Genomic DNA, 8,234 nt, shown 5'->3' on the forward strand with positions numbered 1-8,234 from the left:
GCCTTTGATGAACACACGTTGTTTTGTGCCACCTCAATAAGCACATGTTGCTTATGTTGCTCTACTACACGTGTTCTGAGACGGTGGCATCACCCTTCACCCTTCAGATAAGCAGGTGTTGTCTGCCACATTGTACTGCGCATGCTCAGGGGGTTGCACCATCCCTCTGAGTCATTGCTCTACTGCGCATCCTTTAAACATGGCTTCTTAATTGACAGGACTGAGCCATCCTAGTTCAGCCCTGCTTTCCACAGAGCTTGAGTGCCACCAACCTGGGACCTCTCCACTCTGTAGGGGCCAACTCACCCTCCACATCAGCCTTGCTGCACCCGTAAGCCTTAGACTCTGAAGCAGACAGGGAGTCGAGGGCCCTAGGATGGGAGTCCCGCAGGCAGTGCAACATCTCTGTTTAGCTCCCCAGAAGTGATCAGTGTGTGGGAGAGGCTGTCTGGCCCACACTATGCTCCTGAGGGTCAGGATGAGGAAACCTCCAGAGGCAGGAGCCAGCTTTTACAGGGGCTTGATACAGTGCAGCAGCTCAATAGTAGAAAGTTCCTGGCCTGGGGATGTGGTCACCCTTTCTCCTGCACCTGAGATGTCCTCACCAGTCCTGCAGGGATGAACTGCCTCCTTCTCAGGTGAAGCCAGAGTCTCCAGAACCTGTGAGCCATGAGGGGGACCAGGGTCTTCTCCATCTGGAGCTGGAGCTGGAGCCAGAGCCCAGACCTGAGTGGATGTTGGACAAGGGGCTGCAGCCCAGCATGCTGCCTCCCAAGCCAACCCACCTTTTCCCACCCTCGGATTACCAGGACAAGGAGGAGGAGGGTACTGTGGGGCTGAGTGGCAGTGTCAGAGACAGGAGAAGACACCTTGACAGCTGTTCTTCCAGAACTATGCTGGGGAGCCAAGGCTGGAAGGGCCAGTGGAAGTGGAGGGCACCAGCCCTCCTGTGTCTGGGCCCTATTTATCTCTGCCCACCAGCTGCCCTGAGTGTCTTGCCCCGATACCTTCATACTCAAAGAGTCTGGCTCTTCAGAGCCAGCAGATCTGGGGGGCTCTGAAGAGAGGAGAAGGCCCTGAGGCTTCTGAGGCCCAGAGCCAGGAACCAGCAGGAGAAGAGCTTAGGCCCCTGCTGGGCAGCTCCCAACGGCCTGACCTGTGGGCCTTGGAGGGAGATCCTTGAACCCTTTCTTGTCTCAGAGCAGCTGAGATTCCCCTCCCAGCCTCCTGTCCATATCCCTTCCAGAGTCCAAGGAGTCTTCCATCCACTTTGGACCAGAAGAGCCTCCTCCACCTCCCCCAGGGCCCACCTTTCCACCACCCTTTCTCCAGCTCTGGGCTGGCCACGGCCATAGAGGTTGAGGGACAGTTCTCCATGCTCTCCTTTGCCTGGAGCCTCACCCCTGGCCTCTTCCTCCCTACCTCCTGGAAGCCAGCCACACCCCCAGGGGATGCCCTGCCCCATTTGCAGAGGACCACGCTGCAGCCACCCCAAACTCCCTGCTTGTGCTCTGCCCTTGGAGACATGACCTGCCGAGGAGCCACAGCCCAGTGCCAAGTGGCCGGCCGGTTGGCCAGCCCGAGAGCACTCTCCTGGAGGAAAAGGGTTGAAGGGGGCAACACAGCCCGAGGGCTGAGGTGTTCACAGTCCAGCCTCAGCACCCCCAGGGGTGAAGGAGGGTCTTGTTCACCCAGGCTGGAGGAGGGAGACTTTGAAGTCATGAGCTTTCTGTGGTGACAGCTCTGAAACAGCCTCCCTTTTGGGACTTTGGACCAGCAGGTGCCCCCAGAAGCTGGGACTTTGGGGTAGGGGGTGAAGAAGTGGGGAGAAGTAAGGCAGGTCAGCAGGGGAAGGGGGATGAGAGGGAGGCCACTCAGCTGCTGGGGGCTGGGGGCAGGGAAGCTTGTCAGGTGTCCCCCACCCCTCCAGTCTTCTGCCACGGTCCTTTACCCCAGGCCCTGGGCCAGAGGCTGCCGAAGGCAGAGAGCCAGAGGACAGAGGAAGGACTGGCACTGAGGTCAGAGAGGAAAGTAGAGACACCACTGGGGGAAGGAAAAAAGAAAGGCTTCCCACAAGCGTGGCCCTCAGCAGACAGGGTCTGTAGCCTCACCTCACGCCTCCTCGGTTTGTGTCTGTGCCTTCCAGCGGTCCCCGTGTGCTCAGGGCGGGCTGAGCCGGCAGTGGTTGCTCCTGTGACTGCGGTCGCTGCAGAATTGGCCTGTTTTGGACGAATTGTGAGGCTATGACCTCACTGGGCAGCTGATGAAGGGTGACCAAGTCACCGGGGGCGGGAGGAGGTGATAGGGTGTGATTTAGCCGGGTCAGCAAAGTCCAGAGGGGTGCCGGCGCTCTAGGAGGCCTGAGTGAAGAAGTAGGGAGAGCAGAGGTGGCTGCTGCTCCTGCTGAGCAGGGCAGGGCAGGCGGTGTGGGGGCAGCAGAGGCTCCAGCCCCTGGCCCCTGCGCCCAGCCCTCCACACTCACCGAGCATCCGCTGTGTGTCAGACACTGGGCAGGATGAAAGACGCTGCCCCCTGTATTCCCGAGGGGCTCTGGTCCAGTGGGGAAGACCGCAGTGAACCATGAAGGGAAGGCCGAGGGCCAGTGCAGGTGGATGAGAAGGGCTGGGAGGTGGTCTGGGCTGCCCCACCTGCTGACTCAGTGGTAGGTGGTGAGGCCACCCCCAGGGTGTGGGAGAGGAGGCAGTCACAGCTTCCCAGGGTCCTCAGCTGGCCCGCTGTATTCCAGCAGCACTTCTAACTACACTCACTACTGTTTAGAAGTTTTCTTCTCTTCAGAGGTGGCTTCATGTCTGCACTTGGCATGTTCCTTATGTCATGAAGTGGGTGGGGCATATAAGGCTGTCCCTGCTTCTCAGATGGGGACATGGGGTCCATGAGCGCTCCAGGTTCAGGGTCCCTCCGAAGCATGGGGGCCATCAGATCGGGAGCCCAGGACTCCTGGCCCTCATTCAGGGTGTCTGTGTGCCTCACTGGTGCTCCCCCCCACACTCCTCACCCAGCACAGCCCACAGGTGGCATTAGAGCTGCCGTCACACCTCCGTCCCTTACGCGGACTCCTAAGGGGGCAGGACAGACTGAGATATGCTCTTTTCCCTACTGCCTGCCCCGCCTGGGCTCTCCGCCCCTCTTCCCGGGTTGGGAGCCTGAGTCCACAGCCCTCTCCGGAGGGACGGATAGACTTCCCTGGATGTGGGTGATCCCTTCTTCAGCGAGTCCAGGGCCCTGACTTAGCCATTTTGCCTCCTACTCCCTAATGGTCCTGATTCTTTGTGAAGGAAGTGTGGTTTTTAAGAGGTCCCCTAGGGGTAAGTTTATTGATATAGGGGCTTTATGCTTGCAATTGGTGTAACCATCACAGGTACAGGGTGCCGGAGGATCCCAGAGGAGGGTCACTTAGCCTGGAAGCATCCGGGAGGCTTCTTGGAGGAAGTGGCCTTGCGTAGCTTTGAAACATGAGTAGAAGTTAGCAGGCCCAAGGTGAAGGGACACATTCCAGATGGGAACAGTTTTTGTAAGAGCCTAAGGGTGAGAGAAAGCCTGTTTCCCTGGCTGGGGTGCATGGGGGTGGAGGGCCAGGACAAAAGGGCAGGGCCAGCTATGTTAGAGACTGTTTTCTGGCCCTGACAGGGAGGCTGAGACCGTGATCCCAGAGCACAGTGGGGTGTGGGCGGAGGGGGCTCTCTGCAGAGGAGCTGACCTAGCAGCTGTGGCCATGAAGGTTTAGTGAGCCTGGCCTGATGTTTGTCCAGGCTAAAGCCAGAGCAGGGGGTTCATAGGGGCTCCCAGGGTTTTGACCAGAGCCATGGGAGGTTAATGATGCCCCTCACCACTGGGGAGTGCAGAAAAGGGCAGGCGAGGAGGCTGACGTGCCTGGGGTGGACCCCAAGTGGAGTAAACCAGCCTGAACTGTCCGCTGGGTCTGGAGCTCAGGGCAGAGGTCCAGGCTGGAGATCCCTGTGAGGAGGTGGAAGGGAGAGAACCCCAGGCTGACTCACAGTTAAGACTGAGAAGAGGCTATTAGAAGGTGGAAAACCAGAGAAAGGCTTGGGGAAAACCCAGCAGGGAGAGCAGCCCAAAGGAAGGAGTGGTCCAAGAGTCAGCGCCACAGAGAGGTCAGGAGGCGAGGAGAGGCCTCAGCAAGAGCACTTGTGATGGTCGGAGTTGGAGGGGGGGCAGTGCTGACGTCCTGTCCTGTGGATGGAGGAGTCGGTGAAGGTGAGAACTTACAGGGACAGAATGGAGTGGAGAGGCCAGTGGGAAGGAGGAAGCCATGGGGATGACAGAGGGCTGTAGCCAGGCAAACACAAGGTTAAAGGACCAATTTTTTTCAGGCTGGTGCAAATGCTGAGGGGAAGCACCAGTGGAGAGAGGTGGGCAACCAAGTGCCCCAGTTTGCCCAGCTCTTTCCTGGGTTCAGCACTGAAAGTCCCACATCCTGGGAATCCCCACAGTCCTGAGAAAACTGGGGAGCTGGAAGGGTTAGTCAACCCCTCAACCACAGAAAGGTTACAATACAGGAGAGGAGGGAGGGAAGATGCATGGAGGGGGCAGCCTTGGCAAAGACAGGGTACAGGTGCAGAGGAGTCTGGGAGGCCTCTGCTGTCCCTGTGCAGGGACCAGGTCATCTGAGGAAGTGACATGGGGAGGGGCCAGTGGGGGTGCTGAGGAATGCTGGGCACAGCTGCCCTGAGGCCTTGGCTTTGCAGGGGCAGCCGCCTTCTCTGTCTGGCAGACCTGTGGCCCCAGCTTTTCTGTGCTGCCCAGCCCTCCCCATAATGCATCGCCTGCCTGTCTCCACATCCCCACCTGTGAGGCCCCGACAGGAAGCAGCCCCACCCCAGTCTGAGCACAGCCCTGAGCAGTGGGCGGAGTAGCTCAGGACAGTTACATCTGGCAGCGTTCAGCCCGTGGCTTGCTCCAGCTCCAGCCTCCCGGGTTGGCCAGACTGTGGACACCAAGAGGCTGAAGGTGAGGCCTAGCAGGATGTCATGGGGCATCAGACCAGACGTGCGGTGCTGTGGAGAGAGGCCAGGCATCTTGAGGTCAGAAACAGGGTGCTGGGCAGGGTGGAGCAAAGAGCAGGTCTGGTCTCGCACCCAGAGCCCTGAAGCCAGGAGGCTGTCTCTGGCATTGGAGACCGAGTTAGCTCCAGGAGCGTGTGGTGGTACAACTGGGGTGTCGGTGGGCAAGTGGGCAGGTAGGCCTGAGGGTGCCCTGCCCACTCTCATTCCGTCTGACCTCAGGATCCCGGTGTGCTGGACCAAGTTCTGCTGTCTGACCCACGACAGACTCAGGGGCCGCTCCTACAGCGGGAGTGGGAGCCCAGCCTGCGGGACCAGTAGGTGCAGGGCTGGAGAGCTGCACTGCCCGGCCGCCGGTGTGGATCATGGGGACCTCGCCCACCTTCGGCAGATCCCCCCTGCTCCCCCAAGTAGCCCTTCTCATTCCCACCCCCCAGGAGGGTCGGCATGGCTGGACCCACTGCTCACACAGGGCACACACCCTCCCTACCCCTGCCGAGCTCACCCTTACCTGGGCCAGGGTGTAGTCCGTCCTCTGTCACCGCCCTTGCTCCCCCTCCCTCCTGCCTCAGCTGGGGCGGCTAGAAGGAGGGCCTTTGGACTCCCGCTGGAGGTGGGTCTTACCCACCTATTTTCATGCCCCTTAGCTTTAGGGGGCTCCAGAAATTGGAACAAAGAATTTAGCCATCAAGACAGAGCAGGGGTGAGCTGCAATCTGATGAGGTATCTGGGACATGCTTTATTACCCCACAGGGATGGGCAGCCACTTCTTCCCCAGCTAAAACCTTGGCCTCTTCATCTCCCTCCAGCCCCTGGAGGGCTCCTAGTATTACTAGGGCTGCGGCAGGGACCAAGCTGCCCACCTGTCTGGGAGTTGTGGGCCACCGGGTACCAGCTCTTCAGCCTCACATCAGTTCCCCAAGAGCAAGGAGCCCATGTGGTGTAGCGTCATGTCTACCATGTCCTGAGTCTGACTGTCTCCAGCTGTTTGCAGAGGAACTGCGGTGCAGTTGGAGGGAGATGATGTGCGTTCTCTGGGCCACTCCCCACCCTCCTCCCTGACCTTCCCGTGCGTGTCAGGTGTGAACTCGTGGAGAGCTGGGGCCGGTGAGGACAGACTATCTCTTCACCCACCTCCAAGGTGTGGGCCCCTCCTGGCCTCAGGACTTTGGGTTGTTGGTGTTTGAGGATCAAGTCTCCATCCCTGTTTTCAATGTCCATTCAGATGTCAATACTCTGCTGCTACAGGATTTGAACTTAGGGAAACTGATTAAAATGTGCCTTTCGTGGGTGGAGTCATGCACCTCTGGATGTAGCCACGCCCCCGATTGGTGCCCTTCTCCCTCCCTGTTGAGCACAGGGGGCTCCATCTGGCAGGACCCAAGGAACAGGAAACGGGACGAGAAGCCCTGCCCCGTGCTCTGCCCTCCCCTAGAGTGAATTTCAGCTAAGGGTCAAGCCAAGCTGCTGCTCCCTTAACTACCTGCTGTCTTCTCTTACTCACATAATACCACTTGAAGGGGGCCTGGAGCGGGGTGGGGGGAGGAGACAGACAAGAAACTCCATTCTGGAAGTGGGAGAGCCCACTGTGCCTATGCTTAGGAAAAAGCCTTTGTTGTCCTCCCACCCATCCACCACCTGCTGTCCCAGCCTGTCCCTTCTGCCCCATGGCCTTGGCTGGCTTGGCTGCAGTGTACTTTGAAATAAAGTGTCTGCCCTTTGGCCCAGCCCTGTTTGCTTGCAGAAAAATAGCAGCCTTCCCCAAGGCATCTGCAGGGGACCTTTGGTGGCTTGGAGCACCCTCCTTAGCAAAGTTGTGGGGTGGGGAGGTGAGAGCTCCCCTAGGGCCACCTCTTTTGTTAGCTGACCTCTGGGGCCACTCTGGGGTCACTGGGAAAGCCCCAGAAGGAGATTTGTTCTGTGAGGGGTATCTCCTGCCAGGGTGAAGCAGAGGGGCCCACGTATCCGGAAAGCCCCTGCAATATTATCTACCTCAACATTAAGGACCACTCGTCAAAGCTGAGGAAAGTGTTTGGGGGCATCATTGGGGGGTAGGATGGGTATCTCTTCTGTGGGAAGGGGGTCACTCCTCTACTAGGTGTCCCTCTGTGTTCTATATAGTCCCAGCCCTGACACTGACCTTCCACTCATCCCTGATTAGGGCCTCCGGAACGCCCAGGTCAGGAATGCCTTGGGAAGAGTTTGGAGTCGAAGCCCGCAGTTCTTGCTGGACATTTCTGCTCCTGGCTACAAGGCAGAAGAGAGCTGCAGGTGGGGTGGGCAGGGAGCGTGCCCAGTTCTGCTTTGCCGTGTGTCTTCATAGTTGTAACTCCATTTATAAGGAGCTTGTTCTTCATGTTTCAAGCACTTTACAAAGAATAAAAAGTTCACAGACTGCAGGTGGCTCTGCTGTGTTCCTGATCTGATGAGTGCGAGGAGCAGGCTTCCTAGAGGCGGGGAAGGAGGGTGATGGGCTCTCGGATGACACCGTCCCTGTCCTAACCTCAGGGCCCAGCACGGTGCTGCCCTGTGGCAGCCGGGACTCAGTCTCTCTCACTCCCGGGACACCATATACACTGAGTACTGTGGGGAGTATAGAGGACAAAACACTTGATTCCTACTCGCAAGCCACTTAGTCTAGTAGGGGAAGGTAAGATACAAATCCAAGACACAAATGGTTCCTCATGGCTGGCTAGAATCTCCCTTCGGCTTTAGGAAAAGTCTGTTTTCTTGTGGTTCAGCCGTTGGAGCACCAGGAACTGACTGCCACAGGCCATGTGTTGTTCAGAAATGCATGGGCAGGCAGGAGCCAGCCCTGCACCTCACCACAAGACTAAGGAGACCCAAAGTGGGGCTCCCCAGTGTCACAACCAGATATTTCTACTGTCCTCTCGTGGGAAACAGGCAGCAGAGCTGGGACCAGGACTCAGCCCCTCCGTTCTCCCTACCCCACTAAAGTACGAATGTAGATTTCCTGACACACAATCTGCTAATGTCTTGCTGGATTGTGTGCAAGACTGTACTGGAATTAATGTAGCGTTTTATTTACACAAAAAGGCCGAGGAGCGTCCCACACCCTCCCATGGAGGGCCAGCCAGGGCCCCCTTGAGTGCACAGACAGGGCCTTGCAAGCAGGTGTCTGGAGCTGCAAAAGCCAACAAATGGGGTGGGGTGTTTTAAGGGAGCAAAGAA

The 8,234-nt window shown here is 58.1% G+C and overlaps 1 pseudogene; it reads left to right on the forward strand.

Annotated features, from left to right (window-relative positions):
• The first annotated feature begins 44 nt into the window (after nt 1–44).
• On the forward strand, nt 45–5,988 carry LOC114494933 (annotated as a pseudogene).
• The last annotated feature ends 2,246 nt before the right edge of the window (nt 5,989–8,234 follow it).

The sequence above is a fragment of the Phyllostomus discolor genome, chromosome 4 (assembly GCF_004126475.2).
Source record: "Phyllostomus discolor isolate MPI-MPIP mPhyDis1 chromosome 4, mPhyDis1.pri.v3, whole genome shotgun sequence".
Classification (NCBI taxonomy): Eukaryota; Metazoa; Chordata; class Mammalia; order Chiroptera; family Phyllostomidae; genus Phyllostomus; species Phyllostomus discolor.